Below are 23864 nucleotides of genomic sequence, written 5' to 3'. Positions count from 1 at the left end.
CAGTCTCATGAGTCTGTTGTGCTATATATTGTGCATATATTTTTGCAGTCTGGACATAACTTTTCACTTATTCCCTATGTCTGCCGGAGCTACAGGATATTACCTTCATGATATTTCTAATTTGTGAACTTCTTATTCTTTTTATCCACTAATTTAAATCAAGCTTCCTAAACAGGATTCTGCAACTGAGCCCCACAAAATTGATTAGACTATTTCTTCCAAAGATAATACATAGTTAGTAAGATCATACATATACAGAAAAAAAATGCTTTAAATTAAGGCTTACATCTTTAAAGATTCTGAGTGAACAGGGCTTGTCTAGCTAGAAATTTATCTATTGTATTCTTATTTTTAATAATCTACCCTTTCATTCTGACCTTTTCTATTTTATATATACTCTGCTCTTATCTATACCATTTATTTCCTTTTATATAGTTTGCGTTTTGTGGGCTCCTTGTGTTCTATTCTTGTAAGGATAAAGCACATAGATCATTCATTTCAGATTCATTTCATTCATTTCAGGTTCTTCGCTAAGATAAGCATTTAATTTTGTATATATTTACATACCTACACATCAAGCAGGAGAAGTTCTACTTTTGGTGACTCTAGTAAATTTTGAGAAGTTGTTAATATTATCGTTCAACACACAAAATGCTCACTAAAGGCTTATATTTAAAGGTAAAGGATATGGTGCGAGCAGAGGATACTACAAAGCATTGGAGACTAAGCAACGTCAACTCAGAAGCCCCCAGGGCCTGGGCTGGAGCAGACTGGACTCTCTGGCTCCAGGTTGAAAAATCAAGATCAGTCGCAGGAGTGTCAGCTTTGACAGAACTCAGAGGAGTGCATTGTGGAGGGCACATTTAAGTCTCCTCAGTCCTGATGCAGCCAGTCGTGATGACTGCATTAATCATAATTTTTATTTTCTATATTTCATGATGCTTTGATATCTTGGGGAATCTAGCTGACCAGAGAGAAAAACTACTCCTCCTAGAGTTAGCTGACTCCTAAAATGGCAAGCAATTCGTCTAGGAGCACACCAGCCAATCCCAAATCCATATCTCCACATTCGTCTAACTTCACATACCAGTTCAGTATTTCCTCAACCTTAAATCAGTCCAGGCCGAAGCATGATTATCACCCAGAGCGCGCTGACATTCCTAAACGGTTTCCACGCCCTGCCTCGTGTCTGCAGAGAACAGTGTAAAGGCTCCGAGCCACACTTTCCCCTGAACCTTCTGCCTCCTGACCAACCCTGGTGCTTCCCCAAGACATCCTGAACGGTGTGGCATGACCTCTCTCCTCCAAAATGGCCAGAAATAACTTCCTCTTTCAAAGGCATTGATCTTTTTGTGAAGTGAATTAGTGACCTCCATAAATTAAAACCCTGGGAATGCAATCGGTAAACAGACCAGTTGCAAAGGAGTAATAAAGCCTGTGACTTTTGGCATTGCAGGGGCAGTTCCTGCTCTCACAGGCACACTATGAATTCTACTGGCCTTGCTCTGGACAAGAGTTCACAACCAGACATCCAGGCAGGGCCATATGTAAAGGTGGAGCTCTTCCTACTCAGATAATCCAGTTTCCCCTAATTCAGGCTATGACTGCGGGCCAGGTGTTTTGATTATAATTTGCTCATGGCTGTTTATTTTCTGGTGTCTTTGCACAAAGCATTGAACATAAAAAACTGAAGGTTACTAAAGTAATAATTTGCATCATCAAATAAAGTGCATATATTGCCTTAAAGAAACACTTCAGTTTACCAACTATTCTGGTACAAACATGTTCACAATCATGTACACTCTTGACAACATTTTTTTTGTAGTTCCCACAACCATGAACTTCTGTAATTTATAAAAATACAGATAGATCGGTCCAATATAACACTTAATCATTAATTAAATCTGTAATACTGTTCTATAGTACTGCAATATATCTCAATTCTTTTTACAATGAATAGTAGAAAGCCCTTTTAAATTGAACGGGTTATGTGAATTATTTTATTAAGTTGACATGATTATTTCATAGTGTTACATCGTATGCATTTATTATTATTAATTCATATCCATTCCAGACTAAGTTAACATTTTGCAAAAAAAAAAACATGGAATTTTACTCTGCTCACTGTGCTATTAATATTTACGAAGAAACATAAATTTTTTCTTAAAGAACAAATGCATTAAGAATCAGATCAAAATGAGCAGCGAGGAAAAGTTAATGAAAATCAAGGTCTTCTCACATCCCCCCCATCTATTATTATGTAGCACATGACCATGAGACTTAGGCTGAGCCAACAAGGACTTAACACTCCTTTTGAATTCTGTGACATTAGTTGAGTGCTGTCAGCCAGAGGTTAAGTAGAATATTGCACGAAGTTGACCTCACAACATACTTGTCTGGAGGAACTGGCTGTCATTTGGGACCATGTGACCTCTCCTCTGTTAAGCAGGTAACTTTCACGCATATGTGACTGTCTTATACTTTATCTTCCATGAAGCACAAAACTGTAGACACTTCCAGGTGCCTCTTGAGGTCTAGACTCAAGAAATCAGGTCGTATCAGTTTTACCACATTGAATTTATCAAAAAAAAAATAACAATGCTTGCCTTTGGAATCAGAGGATCAGCAATGTTACAAAGTGATTTGCATGTCGGGCTGGAGGAATTTGTGGCCATTAAACAATTTATGACACATACATACATTACTCTCTCATATATAGACATGGAACATGTGGAGGGCGATTTCTGTTGTGACAGTTTTGTTTCTCATAATTGTGGTCATTTTCATCATTGTCAACATCGTCTTTACCATCTCCCTCGTCAACTCTAATGTGTGTTGAGAAGTTTTTTGTTTTTTGCAGTTTTTGGTCGGGGCTGGTTTTGAACCCATCACCTCCAGTATTGGGACCCGTGCCCTACTCCTTTGAGCCACAGGCACCGCCTGTGTTGAGAAGTTTTTTTGAGCAAAGCATCTTCTAAGCATTTTCTCATGAACTCTTTTGAACCTAACAGAAGCTCTGTGATACTGGCAGCACTATTCCCATTTTAAAGAAGTTGGAGCATAGAGTTAGGAAAATGCCTTGATTCTTATTAATTAATTAATTTTTATTGAAGTTTTTACCATGGGCTTGAGACAAGACTAATGGTAATTTAATTTCTCTGAGCTTGGGCCTGATAAAGTGACCAATGGTATGGTTGTGTTCAAAACTCAAGGTTACTTCTGGTTCTGAACATAGGTGAGTGCATTCTTTTTTTTTTTTTTATTAGATCGTAATGTTACACCCAAGAATCAAAATCCCCAAACCATACAAGAGAGCCAGACACCGATGCAAATCACATAAGGGCATTTATTCAGGCTCCAGCCAGGGCTGCCCGCAGACCATCTGGGGCTGAGAGCCCTGTGCTCGTTGCCCACGGGGTTTTTATGCTGTGGTTATGGGAAACAAAGTATGGGTCGGTTATCTCTTATGCTGACACTAGAATTTAAGGCTGATAGGGTCCCGCCAATCTCAATGCTGGAGGGGTGGGGAGCGGTTCTGACGCATTCCGGGAGATAGGGACGCATCCCAGGAGATAGGGAGGGGTGTGGTTTACTAAGAAACAAAACAAAGGATTTTCAGGTTGCTTTTAAAATGGAAGACAAAAGCCTGAAATGATGAAAAGCCTAAAATGGCATCACTGGGTCCTTCAGTAACTGTGTACATGACTGCATTTATGGGGTACAGTGCGCTGATTTCATAGACAATTTGGAATGTTTACCTGGACCAAGTATCATTGATCACATATACAAATGTTCTTATGGCAACACACAGTGTTACCCTCATGGCTCTTCCTTTTATTAATCTGATTGTTAAAAGTGTTTAAAATAGTTGCTTTATAAAATATTGAATGTGGAAGAGTGGCACACAGGCAGAAGTTCAGCTAAAAGTAGAAAAGAGCCCATTGTTTTTATTATTTTTACATTGAAGAAATTTCCAAATCAAAAAGCCTTGTGTAAAAATAATGTCATCCCTATTTGTAGAACTGCAATAATTTCAAAACTGCAGTCTTTTTTGCCCTGTTTTGTCCACCAGCTTTATAAGTGTTTTAACATATCATTTTGAATACATTTTGCTATTCATATAGTAAAAATTATTGTTTATCTAATATTTTAATGGGTTTAAATCAAATATATTTTAATTTAAAAAAATTTTATTGTGCTTTTATAAATACTTTTAATGAGATACTTTTCTTAGTTTTTCACATGTTATTAATTTGACAGATATTCCTAAAGGTACATTTAATATTCCTCAATTAGAAGGGTACCCACAGGCTCAGAGATTTTATATGACTTTTCCAGGTGACACCACTGAGGTTGCACTTTAGATCTCTGACACAAAATGACTTTTTTATGATGCACGTTAGGTAATTTATATTAATTTTTAAAGCAAATGTTTAAAATGCATTTCAAAGAACCACCATGCACATATATTGAAGCTGTCATTATCTCTGAAATAAACTGAAATATCATCTACGAATTTGGCAATACTTAGTTATTCCAGACATTAGGACTCCGAATCCATTTACAAAGAAGGAGACACAGCGGCAAGTAAATATTAATGCTGGTTGTTGTATCTTTCAAGTTGAAATGTTTCATAATCAGATAGCAGAGTATGTTCCATTAGGAAAAGACCCTGGTGAAAGACAGAAACAGAAGTACATAGAGTTATGTGTCTATTTCCAACTTTAAGATGGTGAGTATTGGGTAACCATATTTACATATTTCCAAGTTCCCTAAATGTAAAATTCCACTATTTTATATCATTAAATGTCATTTATATAATATTTGTGGGTGAAATTATATTACCATTGGCTTTTCATCACGACTGTCTGGTGGGGATGGGGAATAGACGAGGAGGAAAGAGAGTTGAAACATAATGTGCCGGGAGTTGTTAAAAGTTGAAACAGAGAGATGGGTGCAAAGGGGTACCTTTGCCTCACTTCTACTTTTGTAAGTGCTTGAATATTTTAATAACAAATGAGCATGTTTATTGTGTGTTTACTGTGTTGCGTCCTTGTGGGTGGCACCCCTGGGTAATTCCAGCATCTTCACCAAAGAACAATGGAAATTTACTTTAATTAGAACTTAAGTCAGACGTGTGTTTATCCCCAGAGACTGAGCCTTGGCCTGATCTTGTCATGGCACATCAAAGTGAAAATCAAGACTGGGTTGGCCGCCTACTGTCATTACATCCTGGAGTCTTTCGTGTTCCTTGTTGCTTCTGAGGTTCTAATTCTGAGGTTGCTTCCTCTTAAATGGGAAGGGAACTATCTTCTTAATCGACCCTACATACAAGCCTGCCTGCACCTCTAGGAACGGAGACGGTGATCTGTGACCCATTTAAGGCCATCAAGTCATTCGATTCCTGGGGCCATGGGCTCAGAGATGGGCTCATGGGCTCAGAGATTATGCGTGAAGCCTGACTCTGGGCAATCAAGAGAGAATCACGGATGGGAGCCATCAGGATCTCTCTTATATAATAGATCTGGGTATTGTGAGTATTTTAACCTGGCGCTGCTGGGGGAGAAATAAAAACCAGGGAGGAATTTGGGTGACTGATTCATTAGAGACCTGAACAAACACATTCCCGAAAGCACATCCAACATCCATTCTTGGACTCTTATTACATGAGGTAGTAAATCACTTTTTATCTATAAACGTTTTTGGATAAGGGTTATTGCCTTGCAGCAGAACCAGTCCTCATTAATATGTGCCCATAAAAGAAGGAACTACCAAAGGATCAGTGTTTAATTCCTGCCAACACCACAAACTAAGAGACTAGGTCAGATTCAATTGTTAGCAAATATTAAATGAACAATTTTTAAAATGTTAAGAATTTTCAGGACATCTGGCTTAAAATTTTGTTTTTTGGGCAAGATTGATACATGCTTAATTTTTGGCCACTAAGCCACATATGTTAATGATTTCTGTAGAAAATTTATAAAGTCCGGGGAGACAAGATGGTGGACTGAAGCCAGCTTTCAACAGAGGCTCCCGTCCAGAAGGAGAGTTAAGGGACAGGAATTTAGTAAGTATCCTGGTGGACTTGAGCCTCACCAAGAGAGAAGGTTGAAGAACGCACATCAACACCTCTGAGACAAGCTGTGATCATAAGGACGCAAACAAAAGGTACAAAATCCACCACCAAGCGGACGGGAGTCCCCCTCCCCCATGAGACCGGCTCAAGAGCCCCACAATTAAACAAGTGGGCAGAAATTAAAGGCCCTCAAACTACACTCCACGGGAGAAACCTTCTAAAAACTGGACCTACCTCCCCTACTGGGGTGCCGTGGCGTTCTCCTGCCAGGCATAAAACTGAAAAAAAAAAACTTTAAAAATCCTTTACCGGCAACCCTGAATCCCCAACACTCACCTCCCGCCCACTGAGGTCTGGAGGCCTGTCCCCCAGGAGTTCGGATCCTTGAGCGATTTCTCAAGGGGAGTGGACAGTCCCCGAGTTGCGACTGGTCAGCATTGACTCTGAGACACGCGAGCGAGGAGAGGGCACCGGGCTGAGGGGGAGTCACGCCTCGGCGGCACTTCCCTGCGGTGTGGTGCAGCAACCCTCCCTGGGCAACATTACGGGGCACAAAAACCAATAAAACTCTAGCTTCCCCACTGAGAGCTGAGAGCCCCTACTCTCACTCGGGGTCTGAAGGCCTATCCCCCAGGAGTTCGGATCCTTGGGTGATTTCTCGAGGGGAGTGCACAGTGTCCGAGCTGCGTCAGGTCAGCGCTGACTCTGAGACATGTGGGCGAGGAGAGGGCACTCTGCTGAGGGGAGGTCAAGCATTGGCGGCACTTCCCTGCGGTGCAGTGTAGGAGCCCTCCCCGGGCAACAGTGCGGCCGGGCGGGGGTGAAACTGAATGGGACTCTGGCTTCCCCCCGCCACTCCTAATCGGGGTCTGGGGGCCTATCCCCCAAGAGTTCGGATTCTTGGGGGATCTCTTGAGGGGTGTGGACCCAGCATAAACTGCGGCCACTCAGTGCTGACTCTGGGGCGCGAGACAGAGAAGAGAAGGGTCGCCTGAGTGCCCACACCAGAGCAGCAGTTCCCTGGAGGTAGATCAACAGCTGTTTTTTCTTTAACGGCAGAAGCTCACTTCTGGATATTCTGAGGTCACACCCCCTGTCTCCCTGGGCAACCAGAGGAGGCCACCGGTGAGCAGGGGATTTCCTGACACTGCTCACAAACCCGGGAAGCTTCCAGGGCGGGCCGACCCAGACAGGTGATCGGACACAAACCTCCAGTAGCAAAGAGGACACAAACCTCCAGGAGCAAAGATGTTTGAACTCAGAACAGCCCGTCTTCTGTAGGCGATTTCAGCAGGAACAGAGACAGAACCCCGCAAAGTTGTCTGTTCTGTTAGCAGCATCCTTCAGGGACGGGGCTAAGCCTGAGTGAACACCTCCTTCCCATCATCTGCATCAAGCACTCAAAGATGTCAGGCCCCATCTCCTCCTGCTAGATAGCGGCAGTCTGTGGGGGCCTGGCAGACTTCCTTGCGATTCAGGCAGGTGCAAACCCCTGGAGTGTCTGTTCACTGCAGGCAACTGGGTTAGCCATCTGCAGAGATACCAGTGACTGGGTCCGACGGAGGGGCAAAGTGGGGAAGGAGACGTCAACCTTCCCAGACTGCTCTGTTTGCTGGGTGGCTCCTCCTGACTCCACGCTGCACTGGGGTGAGCCTTGTCAGAGGAGTCACCAGGACCCTGTGATACAGTTCCCAGAGACCTCTTGAACTCTCCCACCCGAGACAGGTGCCGATTGAGACAGTTGATTTGGACCTTTTGAACTGGGCTAATAGACTGAGGACTTTTCAGGCAGTGCCCTGGGTGTGCAGTTGTAGGAAGGTTTGATTCTCCTTTTCCAACTGGGGCCCGAGGTGGGCAGGCGGGGTGACTTAATTGCTGAGTTTTCCACACAGCTGAGACTTCAAGCCAGAGTAGAAGTTGCAATAGGATCGAACAGAAACCAGCTGAAAACAAGATAGAACCACTTTGCTCCACCACACCAGACAGGGCCCCAGTTTCTCAGGCCACAACACTGTACGGGCCCTCGATAAAACCCCAGGAGAAAAACCAAAGGGAGTAAAATAAGCATGGGGCGGAATCAGCGGAAAAACTCTGGTAACATGATTAACCAGAATAGATCAATCCCCCCAAGAAAAGATACGGCAGATGTGATTGAAGATCCCATTCATAAACAACTGGCTGAGATGTCGGAAATCGAATTCAGAATTTGGATTTCAGACAAGATTAATAAAATGGAATTAGGAATTCGAGGAGAAATTCAAAAGTTGTCTCAAGAATTTAACGAATTTAAAGACAAAACCACCAAAGACTTAGACACACTGAAGCAAGAACTTACAGCCCTCAAAGATATGAAAAATACAGTAGAATCCCTCAGTAACAGAATGGAGCAAGCAGAAGAAAGGATTTCCGACATTGAAGATAAAGTCTTCGAACACTCCCAATCTCTCAAAGAGGGAGAGAAATGGAGAGCAAAAACGGATCACTCACTCAGAGAACTCTCAGATAATTAGAAAAAAAGCAATATAAGAATTATAGGGATTTCTGAGAACGATGAAGTGGCCTCGAAGGGCACAGAGGCCCTTCTGCATGAAATTATGAAAGAAAATTTTCCAGATATGCCTGGAGAATCTGAAATTCAGATAGCAGACAGCTTCAGAACCCCAGCACGATTCAACCCCAATAAGTCATCAACCAAACATATCATAATTAGCTTCAATAAAGTTAACATGAAAGAGAAGATTCTCAAAGCAGCCCGGCGAAAGAAAACTATAACGTACAAAGGTAAGAATATTAGAATAACTGCAGATCTCTCTGCTGAAACTTTTCAAGCCAGAAGAGGCTGGTCATCAACTTTTAATCTCCTAAAGCAAAATAACTTTCAACCCAGGATCTTGTATCCAGCTAAACTGAGTTTCATCTATGATGGAGAAATTAAATACTTCAATGACATTCATATGTTGAAAAAATTTGCCATAAGTAAACCAGCTCTTCAGGATATTCTCAGAACTATCCTCCACAATGACCAACCCAATCCTATACCACAAAAGTAAACTCACTCAGAAACTTCGGATCAAACTCCAACTTCCACACTGGCGAAAGGATTAAAAATGTCCACTGGACCTTTGAAAAACTCGACACCCCAAATTCCACCAGACTTATCAATACTCTCCATTAATGTGAATGGCTTAAACTGTCCTCTAAAGAGGCATAGGTTAGCTGACTGGATACAAAAACTCAAGCCAGATATTTGTTGCATACAAGAGTCACATCTTAACTTAAAAGACAAATACAGACTCAGGGTGAAAGGGTGGTCATCCATATTTCAGGCAAATGGTAATCAGAAAAAAGCAGGTGTTGCAATTTTATTTGTAGATACAGTAGGCTTTAAACCATCAAAAGTAAGGAAGGACAAGAATGGTCACTTCATATATGTTAAGGGTAATACTCAACATGATGAGATCTCAATTATTAATATCTATGCACCCAACCAGAATGCACCTCAATTTATAAGAGAAACTCTAACAGACATGAGTAACTTGATTTCCTCCAGCTCCATAATCGTCGGAGATTTCAACACTCCCTTGGCAGTGTTGGATCGATCCTCCAGAAAGAAGCTGAGCAAAGAAATCTTAGATTTAAACCTAACCATCCAATATTTAGATTTAACAGACAACTACAGAACATTTCATCCCAACAAAACTGAATACACATACTTCTCATCAGCCCACGGAACTTACTCCAAAATTGACCACATTTTAGGTCACAAGTCTAACCTCAGTAAATTTAAAGGAATAGAAATTATTCCATGCATCTTCTCGGACCATCATGGAATAAAACTTGAATTGAGTAACAACAGAAATCTGCATACCCATACAAAAACATGGAAGTTAAATAACCTTATGCTGAATGATAGCTGGGTCACAGATGAGATTAAGAAAGAAATCACCAAATTTTTGGAACAAAACGACAATGAAGACACAAACTATCAGAACCTCTGGGACACCGCAAAGGCAGTTCTAAGAGGGAAATTTATAGCACTGCAAGCCTTCCTCAATAGAACGGAAAGAGAGGAAGTTAACAACTTAATGGGACATCTCACGCAACTGGAAAAGGAAGAACATTCCAACCCCAAACCCAGTAGAAGAAAAGAAATAACCAAAATTAGAGAAGAATTAAATGAAATTGAAAACAAAAGAATAATACAACAGATCAATAAATCAAAAAGCTGGTTTTGTGAAAAGGTCAATAAAATAGATAAACCTCTGGCCAACCTAATCAGGAAAAAAAGAGTAAAATCTCTAATATCATCAATCAGAAACAACAAAGACGAAATAACAACAGACTCATCAGAAATCCAAAAAATCCTTAATGAATATTATAAGAAACTTTATTCTCAGAAATATGAAAATCTGAAGGAAATTGACAGATACTTGGAAGCACGTCACCTTCCAAGACTTAACCAGAATCAAGTGGAAATGTTGAACAGACCCATATCAAGTTCAGAAATAGCATCAACTATACAAAATCTCCCTAAAAAGAAAAGCCCGGGACCAGATGGTTTCACGTCAGAATTCTACCAAACCTTTAAAGAGGAATTAGTACCTATATTACTCAACCTGTTCCAAAATGTAGAAAAAGAAGGAAGACTACCCAACACGTTCTATAAAGCAAACATCACCCTGATCCCCAAACCTGGAAAAGACCCAACAAGAAAAGAAAATTATAGACCAATATCACTAATGAATATAGATGCAAAAATATTCAACAAGATCCTAACAAACAGAATCCAGCAACACATCAAACAAATTATACATCATGACCAAGTTGGTTTTATCCCAGGGTCTCAAGGCTGGTTCAATATACATAAATCTATAAATGTAATTCAGCACATAAACAAATTAAAAAACAAAGACCATATGATTCTCTCAATTGATGCTGGATTTTGATAATATCCAGCATCCCTTCATGATCAGAACACTAAGAAAATTGGTCGAGAAGGGACTTTTCTTAAACTGATAGAGGCCCTCTACAGCAAGCCCACAGCAAATATCATATTGAATGGAGTTAAATTGGAATCATTTCCACTCAGATCAGGAACCAGACAAGGCTGCCCATTGTCTCCATTGCTTTTCAACATTGTAATGGAAGTTTTAGCCACCGCAATTAGGGAAGAAACGGCGATCAAGGGTATCTATATAGGGTCAGAAGAGATCAAACTTTCCCTCTTTGCAGATGATATGATTGTGTATCTGGAAAACACTAAGGACTCTACTACAAAACTCCTAGAAGTGATCAAGGAATACAGCAGTGTCTCAGGTTACAAAATCAACATCCATAAATCGGTAGCCTTTATATACACCAACAACAGTCAAGTTGAAAAAGCAGTTAAGGACTCTATCCCATTCACAGTAGTACCAAAGAAGATGAAATATTTGGGAATTTACCTAACAAAAGACGTGAAAGATCTCTATAAAGAGAACTATGAAACTCTAAGAAAAGAAATAGCCGAAAATGTTAACAAATGGAAAAACATACCATGCTCATGGCTGGGAAGAATCAACATTATCAAAATGTCCATACCCCCAAAGCAATATATAATTTCAACGCACTCCCTATTAAAGCTCCACTGTCATATTTTAAAGATCTCGAAAAAACATTACTCCGTTTTATATGGAATCAGAAAAAAACCTCGAATAGCCAAGACATTACTCAGAAATAAAAACAAAACAGGAGGAATCACACTACCAGACCTCAGACTTTACTACAAACCGATAGTGATCAAAACAGCATGGTATTGGCACAAAAACAGAGAAGTAGATATCTGGAACAGAATAGAGAACCAAGAGTTGAATCCAGCTACTTACCGCTATTTGATTTTTGACAAGCCAATTAAAAACTTTCAGTGGGGAAAAGATTCCCTATTTAACAAATGGTGCTGGGTGAACTGGCTGGCAACCTGCAGAAGACTGAAATTGGACCCACACCTTTCACCATTAACTAAGATAGACTCTCATTGGGTTAAAGATTTAAACTTAAAACATGAACTATAAAAATACTAGAGGAGAATGCAGGGAAAACCCTTGAAGAAATTGGTCTGGGTGAGTATTTCATGAGGAGAACCCCCCGGGCAATTGAAGCAGCTTCAAGAATAGACTACTGGGACTTGATCAAACTAAAAAGCTTCTGCACAGCTAAGAATACTGTAAGTAAAGCAAGCAGACAGCCCTCAGAATGGGAGAAGATATTTGCAGGGTATATCTCTGACAAAGGTTTAATAACCAGAATCCACAGAGAACTCAAACGCATCAGCAAGAAAAAAACAAGGGATCCCATCGCAGGCTGGGTAAGGGATTTGAAGAGAAACTTCTCTGAAGAAGACAGGCGCACGGCCTTCAGACATATGAAAAAATGCTCATCATCTTTAATCATCAGAGAAATGCAAATCAAAACTACTTTAAGATATCATCTAACTCTAATAAGACTAGCCTATATCACAAAATCTCAAGACCAGAGATGTTGGCGTGGATGCGGAGAAAAGGGAACACTTCTGCACTGTTGGTGGGAATGCAAATTAATACTTTCCTTTTGGAAAGATATATGGAGAACACTCAGAGATCTAAAAATAGATCTGCCATTCATTCCTGTAATTCCTCTGCTGGGCATATACCCAGAAGACCAAAAATCACAACATAACAAAGATATTTGTACCAGAATGTTTATTGCATCCCAATTCATAATAGCTAAGTCATGGAAAAAGCCCAAGTGCCCATCAATCCACGAATGGATTAATAAATTGTGGCATATGTATACCATGGAATACTATGCAGCCTTAAAGAAAGATGGAGACTTTACCTCTTTCATGTTTACATGGATGGAGCTGGGACATATTCTTCTTAGTAAAGTATCTCAAGAATGGAAGAAAAAGTACGCAATGTACACAGCCCTACTATGAAACTAATTTGGGACTCTCACATGAAAGCTATAACCCAGCTACAACTTAACAATAGGGGGAAGTGGGAAAGGGGAGGGTGGTGGGCAGAGGGAGGGGGATTGGTGGGATCACACCTGTGGTGCATCTTACAGGGGTATTTGCGAAACTTGGTAAATGTAGAATGTAAATGTTTTGGCACAGTAACTGAGATAACGCCGGAAAGGCTATGTTAACCACTGTGATGAAAATGTGTCAAATGGTTTATGAAGCGAGTGTATGATGCCCCATGATCATATCAGTGTATACAGTTATGATTTAATAAAAAAAAAGAAAATATAAAAAAAAGAAAATTTATAAAGTAAAAATTAATTTTATGTTACTTCAAAGAAATCTCTGTACCATTGGTGAAATGAGAATATCAGAGGTGAAAAGGAGGAAAGAACTCTCAGATACTTTCTGTAATTGAGTTAGGAGTTACCTTTTAGAGTCAATATTTCATTTTACCTAATGTTTCCTAATGTTATTTGTGTTCTCATTTGATGGATAAATAGTAGACACATGGTTTTTTAAAACAAGGAATAAGGTTTTCAGGTATTGTATAGTATGCTTGGTCGTTATATGGCAAATACTTTAGAGTTAATGGCAAAACCTGACCAATATTATAATTTTTTTTCCTGCTTACGATGTCTTAATATTAACAGCAATAGAGGAAAATATCTGGACAATATTCATTTGTGAAAATGAACCCAAAATTTGAAAGTTGTAAAACTATGTATAAAATATCGCCTTTTTCTACAAATTTTAAGTTTATATTTTATCCAATTCTCTATACACAAAATCATTTGGAACCAAAGATGTTGAAGGTCAAGGTTTGTATAAATGTTGTATTTAAATGAGACAGTTGACGCTGCTTAGATTTGAAACACACTCACAACTCAAATTGTTAATAAGAAGTAAAGTTATTGTAAGTCCACTTTGGGGAAATAACTATCCTATAAATAATTTAGGTAGAAAAACTATTTTTAGTTTTTCCAGGTGTCTCTTTTGGTCATGCATTCCTAAGATTCTTTACAGTATTTATAAAACATTCGATAATTTAAGACTCAATGAATACTGAGCTGAATATTGGTAAAGAAATGGAGAAAATTCACATTTGTTAAAAGGTTAACTTAATATCACATTATAACGAAACTTTAACAACTGAATTAGTACAACAGCAATAAAAAAACATGACCATAGACATGTCAACATAGTAGTTTTAAGAGGAAAAATAAAGAACTTGGTAAAAGATAAATGATCCTCATCATTTTCTATAATGAGGTTCAAACACGATTGATGGGGCCTTTTTCTACCATGTCGTTAAGACACTGCTCTTTTTAAAGACTAGACTATAATAGCTACTGTCTCCCAAGTGAATATGTATGTACACATTTAAAAATAACCTTTGTGGTTATCTTACTTTAGTCTGTCAATACCTGAAATAATGTGTTTTGGAGTTTGTGTGTCCTGTACTTGTGCACACGTATGTGTGTGTAACTGATTTTCATATTATCAAACTTAAACTTTTCTCCATTGTAAATTCTCTGACATGAAAATCTAACCCTGTAAAATTCAGTCCATTTTATTGCTTTTCTTTTACTTTTTACTTTTTATTTATTTTTATTTTCTCTATACACGTACATGTATTTATTTGGTTTCCACTTTTTGCCTTCACAAATGTAAAGAGGCTTAAAATTTAATAACAGTAACAATGTTTAAGATAAGGACTAGAAACAAAAACCTCGTAAAGAATGAACAAAATTAAATGCAATCGTTAAAGGAATCATATGATTGCTGCAACAAAATGTTGAGCAATAATAATAATAATAATAATGCAAAAAAAGTAACATTCATAGGGCAGTGCCTGTGGCTAAAGGAGTAGGGCGCTGGCTCCATATGACGGAGGTGGCGGGTTCAAACCCAGCCCCAGCCAAAAACTAAAAAAAAAAAAAAAGTAACGTTCACATTGTCAGATAAAAGTGTGTCTATGATAGAATGCTTTGACTCTGAGGTTCAGTATGGAGTCATCGGTTAACTTCTTTTTTTTTCCCCAAAGTCTCAAAAAATAGAGAATATTTACTTTTATAAATAAAAATAGAAGATAATTTCAAAAAGCAGATCATGACAAATCTCATAGACAATAGAAAAAGAAGAAATACTTCAAAATCATTCTACTTAATCTGAATACACCTGATATTAAAATTGGAGAAAATATATTATTATACAGAGAAATTGCAAGCATATTTCACTTAATAAATGAGGAGGCACTATCCCAAACAACATATTAACAAGTTGAATTAAAAACTATTGTTCAAATAATGTACTTTGTCCAAAATTAAATCCAATTTATGTGAGAATTAGTCACTCTTTTCTTTTCTTTTTTTAATTTCTTTTATACAAACAAATACCTCTTCTTTATTTTACCCTACTAATTATTTTCAAAATTACATTAAGTGGGATGTGTTGATGGTAGGACATTTCGTGATGGTATGAAATTGAAATTAATTTTAAGACAATTGATCATCACAAATTTTCAAGACTATTTTTCTATGATACGGTCACATACGAGCTTTGATTGAATAAAAGGAAAGCAGGAGGCATAACCAATCTAAAAGCAACAAGATCAATAAAGACCGATGGGCTTGTTTCATTAAACAAAATGGGATTTCACGCACAGTGGACCCATTAATTCATTTCCTATGGAAAGTCATCTGGTCTATTACCTCTGAGGCCTCTGCAATTGTTGTATTTTTTGTGCCTGTGACTAGAATGCATGTAAACATATTCTACCTAAAAATCAAACCTTTACATTGTCGATATTTTCTATATATTCCTATTATGTTGGAAATAGTTTAAACATTTTAATAATTTCTGTTAATTCCTGTCAGACTTTCACATGCCTATAAACTATTGTATATTTATTTTATTTTTATTTTCACTTTTATTTATTTATTTATTTTTCAGTTCTTTTTGGCCGAGGCTGGGTTTGAACCCGCCACCTCAGGCATATGGGAATGGCGCCCTACTCCTTTGAGCCACAGGTGCCGCCCAACTATTGTGTATTTAATAACGAATGCTAAGACATTTTAATATAGCAAAAAGCAAAAGAGTGTCATAATATAATCCTAAATTGATTCAGTATATTGATGAGGTGCAATCATCCCATGGCAGACAAAATAATAGAAGATTGATAATTCTAAAATAATTAAACAGTGTTATCTCCAACTCCTCCAGAGTGAAAGTTATAAAGTACTACCTAAGAACTAACATAACACTCAACATACTCTCTAGTTACGCGTGTTCATCAACCACTTCCATCCTTCCCATCCTTCCTTCCTTCTGGTTTGCCCTTCCGTCTCCCCTCCTCCTTCCTATTTATCATTTAAGAGACAGACTGTCTCTACTCCTAGCTTAGGGATGGGAATAAAACAACAAACAATGAGCATGATGTTTGCTCCTCTGAAGAACATTTCCAGTGTCACTCGGAAAATCAGTGGCAAAATGCACAAACTTCGGTAACTGCTAAAGCCTACCGATCTAATATAAAGTAAGGAAACGTATGCAGGTGATTTAATTTAGATTTTTGAGACAAGAGAACACATCTTGAATTGAAACTAGGAACAGAATCACATGGTGACTAAAGAAAATAATGTTCAGGCAGAGAAAATGTTATTAATTTAAGCAGCTTAAATTCAAGAGATAAATCTTTTAACGTGAGATAGAGAGACTTTCAAATATGTATTAAAATGCTGTCAAAACTTTTCTTGAAAATGTTAGCCTGAATACATTCTACTTTACAGACATGCTGATGCCGTAGTTAATGACTTTCTAGTAATTATAACATTAATGATGATCATTAAGTAGTGACTCATACTGAGTCCTTACTATTTGCCCAGAATTATTCTACATGCTTTATTTAATATTTAAACCTTTGACTTAAGGGTGAATATCAGCCTGTTTCACAGATGGAGATAGTAAGCATAAGAACTGTAATTTAATTTTTTACGCCCATTTAGTTAAGACCTGGGTAATACAATTGGTTCTAATTCAAACCACTTCTTCTTTAATGATTCAGCTAAAATTTAGCTGTTACCATCTCTCTTTTTGGAACGTGGCATGATTTCATTTAGCCAGTTACCTCTTTTCTTTGTAGTTTAGCTTTTAGTAATTTTTTCCCCACATAATATAAATATGTTGCCTGGTAACTTCATAATACCTATTCTTATGTGCATTATTTATTAGTATTTGAGAATACATTTCTAGAAATATATTTGCTATCTTAGAGACTTTGGATTCCTATTAATTTCCTACAATGTTTTTATTAAGTCATAATTTATTGATTACCACTTAGCGCAAATGCTAATTTCAAAACTCGGGTAGCTAAGGATGTACATTTACGTTAACAGTCCTAAGTATATGTTATATTTGTATTTGTGTTACAATACGAAGTACGGGTATAAACACACATACTTGTCCTTTGGGACATGCACTGTTTGTCCGATGCTTATTTTACAAATACATTAGCTTTATTTTGTAAATGTTGTATCTTTATGAAATATTTTACAAATTCGTTCTCAAGTTTCTCTGATTTTTGATTACCACTGAGTGACCGGAATTCAGTAAACACTGACCATAACTTCCCAAATCGCAAATGGAAAGCCAGATTAGGAAATTTCCTGGAAAGAAAAAAATGGAAAATGAATTAAATTTTTTAAAAATATAACATACAAGATATATAAAATACAGAATTAGAGGCCTCAATATGTAGATATTAGCATGAGAGAAAAATTAAAATAGGCAGAGTTATTTTTAAGGAAATGGGTATACATTTTTAAAAATTTAATGACATGTAAGTGATATTAGATTGCCAAACAAAAGAAGTGAAGAAAGTCTTATGCCTGAAAATAGCATGGTGCAAAGTATCAATAAAAGGAAGAAAAAGTGCTACCATTCTGAGAGGCTAAGGCGGGTGGATCACTTGAGCTTAAGAGTTTGAGACCAGCCTGAGCAAAAACGAGACCCCCATCTCTGAAAAATAGCGGGCGTTGTGGCGGGCGCCAGTAGTCTCAGGTACTTGGGAGGCGGAGGCAAGAGAATTGCTTGAGCCCAAGAGTTTGAGGTTGCTGTGAACTATGACGCTACGGCACTCTAACAAGGACAACATAGTGAGACTGTCTTAAAACCAAAACAAAACAAACAAAAAAACAAAAAAAGTAAAGAAAGGAAAAATTATGAGCGTTTCCAGAAACCAAAAACAGGTTATTGATTAAGAAACAAGAATCACTGCTGGCTGGGCACTATGGCTCATGCCTGAACTTGAAGGAAATCTGAGAATTTTCCCTTAACACTTTCTGCCATTGTCTGATAATAAAAACACTCTATCTTTTTCTTCCCCACGTTAGTATAGTCCTTCAAAATTGTCAACATTCCATATTTTACACAAAATTGAATATTTTCTCCTCTTGTCTTTGGCTGCCTCACTAAACTGCCTCTAAAATTTCCATGCGATAGACCTCAAAACTTGTTGCAAGGCTTTTCCTTCCTTGGTTCATGCTCTTGGGTTGTCTCTCCCAGATCTTAAGTTGGGTGAATTTCTTTGGCCAATAGGGTGGTATCAGATGTCATGCACACAGAGACGTAAAAGTGTGTGCATGACATCTTACAGTCTGGGGCTGGCCTTCCCTTGCTCCTATTGGGAAGTTGTGTCTCATGAGAACGTGTCAGGGATAGTTGCTGGATGATGACAGGTCTGAAGCCAAGTCACCCCATTTATACCTGGTGACTTCAACCATCTGAGTACGGCCATACCAGCTTACGAATTGTCATCCAAGCTGCCAGCTAAACCCTCCTATTAACCAAGTCAGCTTCTACAAGGAGACCTACCAAAACCAATACTCTAAATCGTTTATCTGATGATGAAGGCTAAATAGACACAGGCTACTTTAGCCCACCTGTCCCCTGGATGATCTTTCTACAACTGATAATTTAAAACCAATTCAATGTGTCTTAAAACTACAGCAAATGAATATAAAACCTCCAAGAGTTTCTTTTAAGCCTCCTTAAAATTCAGAGAAAAGAACCATGACACTCAAGATGGAGAAATGGGACCTAGAGTCCAGTGAGCACTGTCACCATAAATCTGCCTCAATTTTCTTTTTTTATTATTTATTTTATTTTATTATTAAATCATAGCTGTGTACATTAATGCGATCATGGGGCACCATACACTGGTTTTATGGACCGTTTGACACATTTTTATCACACTGGTTAACATAGCCTTCCTTGCATTTTCTTAGTTATTGTGCTAAGACATTTACATTCTACATTTACTAATGTTTACTAATTACATTTACATTCTACATTTACTAATGTAGTTTCGCATGTACCCTTGTAAGATGCACCGCAGGTGTAATCCCACCAATCACCCTCTCTCCGCCCACCCTCGCCTCTCCCCCCTCTCCCTCTCTCCCTTCACCATATTCTTAGGTTTTAACTGGGTTATAGCTTTCATATAAAAGCCATAAATTAGTTTCATAGTAGGGCTGAGTACATTGGATACTTTTTCTTCCATTCTTGAGATACTTTACTAAGAAGAATATGTTCCAGCTCCATACATGTAAATAAGAAAGAGGTAAAGTCTCCATCTTTCTTTTTTTTTTTTTTTTTTTGCAGAGACAGAGTCTCACTGTACCACCCTCACTGTACCGGGTAGAGTGTCCTGGCATCACACGGCTCACAGCAACCTCTAACTCTTGGGCTTATGCGATTCTCTTGCCTCAGCCTCCCGAGCAGCTGGGACTACAGGCGCCCGCCACAACGCCCGGCTATTTTTTTGTTGCACTTTGGCTGGGGCTGGGTTTGAACCCGCCACACTGGGCATATGGGGCCGGCGCCCTACTCACTGAGCCACAGGCGCCGCCAAGTCTCCATCTTTCTTTAAGGCTGCATAATATTCCATGGTGTACATGTACCACAATTTATTAATCCATTCATGGATTGATGGGCACTTGGGCTTTTTTCATGACTTAGCAATTATGAATTGGGCTGCAATAAACATTCTAGTACAAATATATTTGTTATAATGTGATTTTTGGTCTTCTGGGTATATACTAGTAGAGGAATTATAGGATTGAATGGCAGATCTATTTTTAGATCTCTAAGTGTTCTCCAAACATCTTTTCAAAAGGATATATTAATTTAAATTCACACCAGCAGTGTAGAAGTGTTCCCTTTTCTCCACATCCACACCAACATCTCTGGTTTGGGTATTTTGTGATATGGGCTAATCTTACTGGAGTTAGATGATATGTCAAGGTAATTTTGATTTGCATTTCTCTGATGATTAAAGATGATGAGCATTTTTTCATATGTCTATAGGCCCTGCGCCTGTCTTCTTCGGAGAAGTTTCTCTACAAGTCCCTTGCCCAACCTGCGATGGGATCACTTGTTCTTTTCTTGCTTATACGTTGGAGTTCTCTGTGGATTCTGGTTATTAAACCTTTGTCAGAGACATAACCTGTAAATATCTTCTCCCATTCTGAGGGCTATTTGCTTGCTTTACTTACTGTGTTCTTGGCTGTGCAGAAGCTTTTTAGTTTGATCAGGTCCTAGTAGTGTATTTTTGAAGCTGCTTCAATTGCCTGGGGGGGTCCTCCTCATAAAATACTCGCCCAGACCGATTTCTTCAAGGGTTTTCCCTGCACTTTCTTCTAGTATTTTTAATCCAGTGAGAGTCTATCTTAGTTAATGTTGAAAGGTGTGGGTCCAGTTTCAGTCTTCTGCAGGTCGCCAGCCTAGTTCATCTGGCACCATTTTTAAATAGGAAATCTTTTCCCTACTGAATGTTTTTAATTGGCTTGTCAAAGATCAAATAATGGTAAGTAGCTGGATTCATCTCTTGGTTCTCTATTCTGTTCCAGACATCTACCTCTCTGTGTTTGTGTCAATACCATGCTGCTTTGATCACTATCGATTTATAGTATAGTCTGAGGTCTGGTAGCGTAATTCCTCCTGCTTTGTTTTTATTTCTGAGTAATGTCTTGCCTATTTGAGTTTTTTTCTGATTCTCTGAAAAAGAGAATCAATACTTCTGATATAAAATGAAGTATTGTTTTTTCAAGATCTTTAAAGTATGACAGTGGAGCTTTAATAGGGATTGCATTGAAATTATATATTGCTTTGAGTAGTATGGACATTTTAACAATGTTGATTCTTCCCAGCCATGAGCATGGTATGTTTTTCCATTTGTTAACATTTTCAGCTATTTCTTTTCTTAGAGTTAAATAGTTCTCTTTACAGAGATCTTTCACATCCTTTGTTAGATAAACTCCCAAATATTTCATCTTCTTTGGCACTACTGTGAATGGGATAGAGTCCTTAACTGTTTTTTCAGCTTGACTATTGCTGGTATATATAAAGGCTACCAATTTATGGGTGTTGATTTTATAATCTGATTGCTGCTGTATTTCTTGATCACTTCTAAGAGTTTTGTAGTAGAATCCCCGGTGTTTTCCAGATATACAATAGTATCATTTGCAAAGAGTGAAATTTTGATCTCTTCTGACCCTGTACGGATACCCTTGATGACCTTTTCTTCCCTAATTGCGATTGCCCTCTCTTTTCAACCATGTTTCACTTGGATTTGAAGGTAAATGTTGCCAAACTGTATTGAACATGTTCTTTGCCTATCCTGCTTAGAAACTCTAGAACCCCAGTTATCATTTATTATCATGGAATCTCAAATAAACCTAACAAAGAAAGTATTATGTTTTACAATTCTCTTATATCCTGAAAGCTATTTTCACTTATCAGGAAAAGCTCATCTACTTTGGACTAAAAATACGTACCCCTTATCTACCTCTAAATACTACCTCCAAATACTGCATTGGGAAGAAAAAGAGTTTCTAGTTATAACAGTCTAATGTATTGTTCACAAATATCACTCTACAACCAGCCTGAGCAAGAGCAAGACCCCATCTCTAAAAATAGCCCGCCATTGTCCTAGGCACCTGTAGTCCCAGGTTGAGGCAAAAGAATTGCTTAAGCCCAAGAATTGGAGGTTGATGTGAGCTGTGATGCCACGGCACTCTACCAAGGGAGAGACTCTGTCTCAAAACAAAAACAAAAAGTAAATATCACTTTACACTTTCCATATTTTTCATTACAACCCTTCTGGAAGGCTTAATAAATATGTTCATGTTTGAAGTTATGAATTACCATACTAAATAAAGTACAATTGTTAGGTTTTGAAACATCACCCTAAAAATGTGATTGTCATCTTGGAGATAATATTATGAGGGAAAAAGTGAACAGGGACGGATGCCAGGAGGGGCTCTGCCACCTTCTTTCCCTGCCAGTCATCAGCTGTGTCACTATAGCTCCGTTCCTTAACATTTTCCCATTTTTTATTGTCTCAAAGGTGCGCTTATAATTAAGATTAAAAATAACTTCAATTAAAATTTGAAATAGGATTTGTGTTTAATCTTGAAAAACATTTCAATACATGTTCATATAAAATACAATTTGATGAATAATGTAGCTTCCCTACTTAAACGTGGAAGCCGTTTTCTCTGAGCTGTACACAATTCCCCACTGCCACGGGTGCTCTAATGCGTAGCTTTTCCAGAGTGAAAAGCGTGCAGGACAGAGGCCACCTAAGCTTCACTACTGGGCCCCCAGACAACATGTGCTGGAGAACGCCAGCGGCTGAGCGGTTGGCAGAGCCGCACCTGTCTCATGCACTCCATAATCTTCGTGTCATTATGCTACAGCCAACCTGTGACAGCTGTGTGTGAAATAAGCTACAAAACTCCCCGCAGTTCTGAGCAGCTCACTGAGCTCTTCACCACCACCTTACCAATCTCCATATTCCAGAATACACCAAGCACAGGACATCTTCACCAGGAGACTCTTCCTCACACCACCCTTTGCCCTGTATACTTCAAGAAATATTAGTATTTCATTTCAAAATAAAGAAAAGTTTTTAACTCCACTGATAAAATAATGACAATAAAAATTATGATTTTACTAAGGAAGCTGGATGGCAACCATACAAATCAATGAGTTCATTGATGCTAAGAGTCAGGTGTAAGTGATCTTTGTTAGCAGGTGATTGGAGCTGCGAGTGGGGACATGGCTAAATGGATAGGTTTGTTATTTACAAATTTGTTTAACTCTTACTCATTTGAAGGTGCCAGGTGCTCTCGTAGTACATGACAAAATATGTTTCAGATGAGTAAATATGTGAATGCTAATGCAACAAGCTGCAGACACACGAAATAATTAAATTTAAACCAGGACACGTCCTCCAACAGATAAATCAATGCAGACACAGCACTTAATTTCATGAGACAAATGGTTGTGGTCATCAGAGTCAAACCGTGTAGAAAGCTACCATAGTAACAACAGGGAGAAATTCCCCTGCCGTCCACTCACACAGGCAGCTCACGAGGTAGAGAAAGGGCTTCAAAGAACTTCTGCCTTGAATGAAATTTGGCCGTCGAAAACTTAGATGGATGAGATTTTGATGGGGTTTGAATTGCAACTTAATAAAACTGATACTTATGCAAAGAACAGTAACCAAGGATGAATTCCTTAGACACACCTTGTTGCTGTATACTGAATTGTGATGTCCCTTTGTTGTAATTTATCTTAGTTGTCTCTACGCTAAGAGGCGTCTTAGACAGCAACAACTCTAGTGAATAAGGATAATTAATGACACACATGTGAATAACATTAGAATGTAAATAATATTTGGAGTTTTTTAAAGAACAATGATTATTTAAAAATAAATGAAGAAAGTATTGCACCATTTTTAGT

Source organism: Nycticebus coucang, chromosome 10, assembly GCF_027406575.1.
Source record: "Nycticebus coucang isolate mNycCou1 chromosome 10, mNycCou1.pri, whole genome shotgun sequence".
NCBI lineage: Eukaryota > Metazoa > Chordata > Mammalia > Primates > Lorisidae > Nycticebus > Nycticebus coucang.
The sequence above is the reverse complement of the archived record's forward strand: the minus strand, read 5'-3'. Positions refer to the sequence as shown.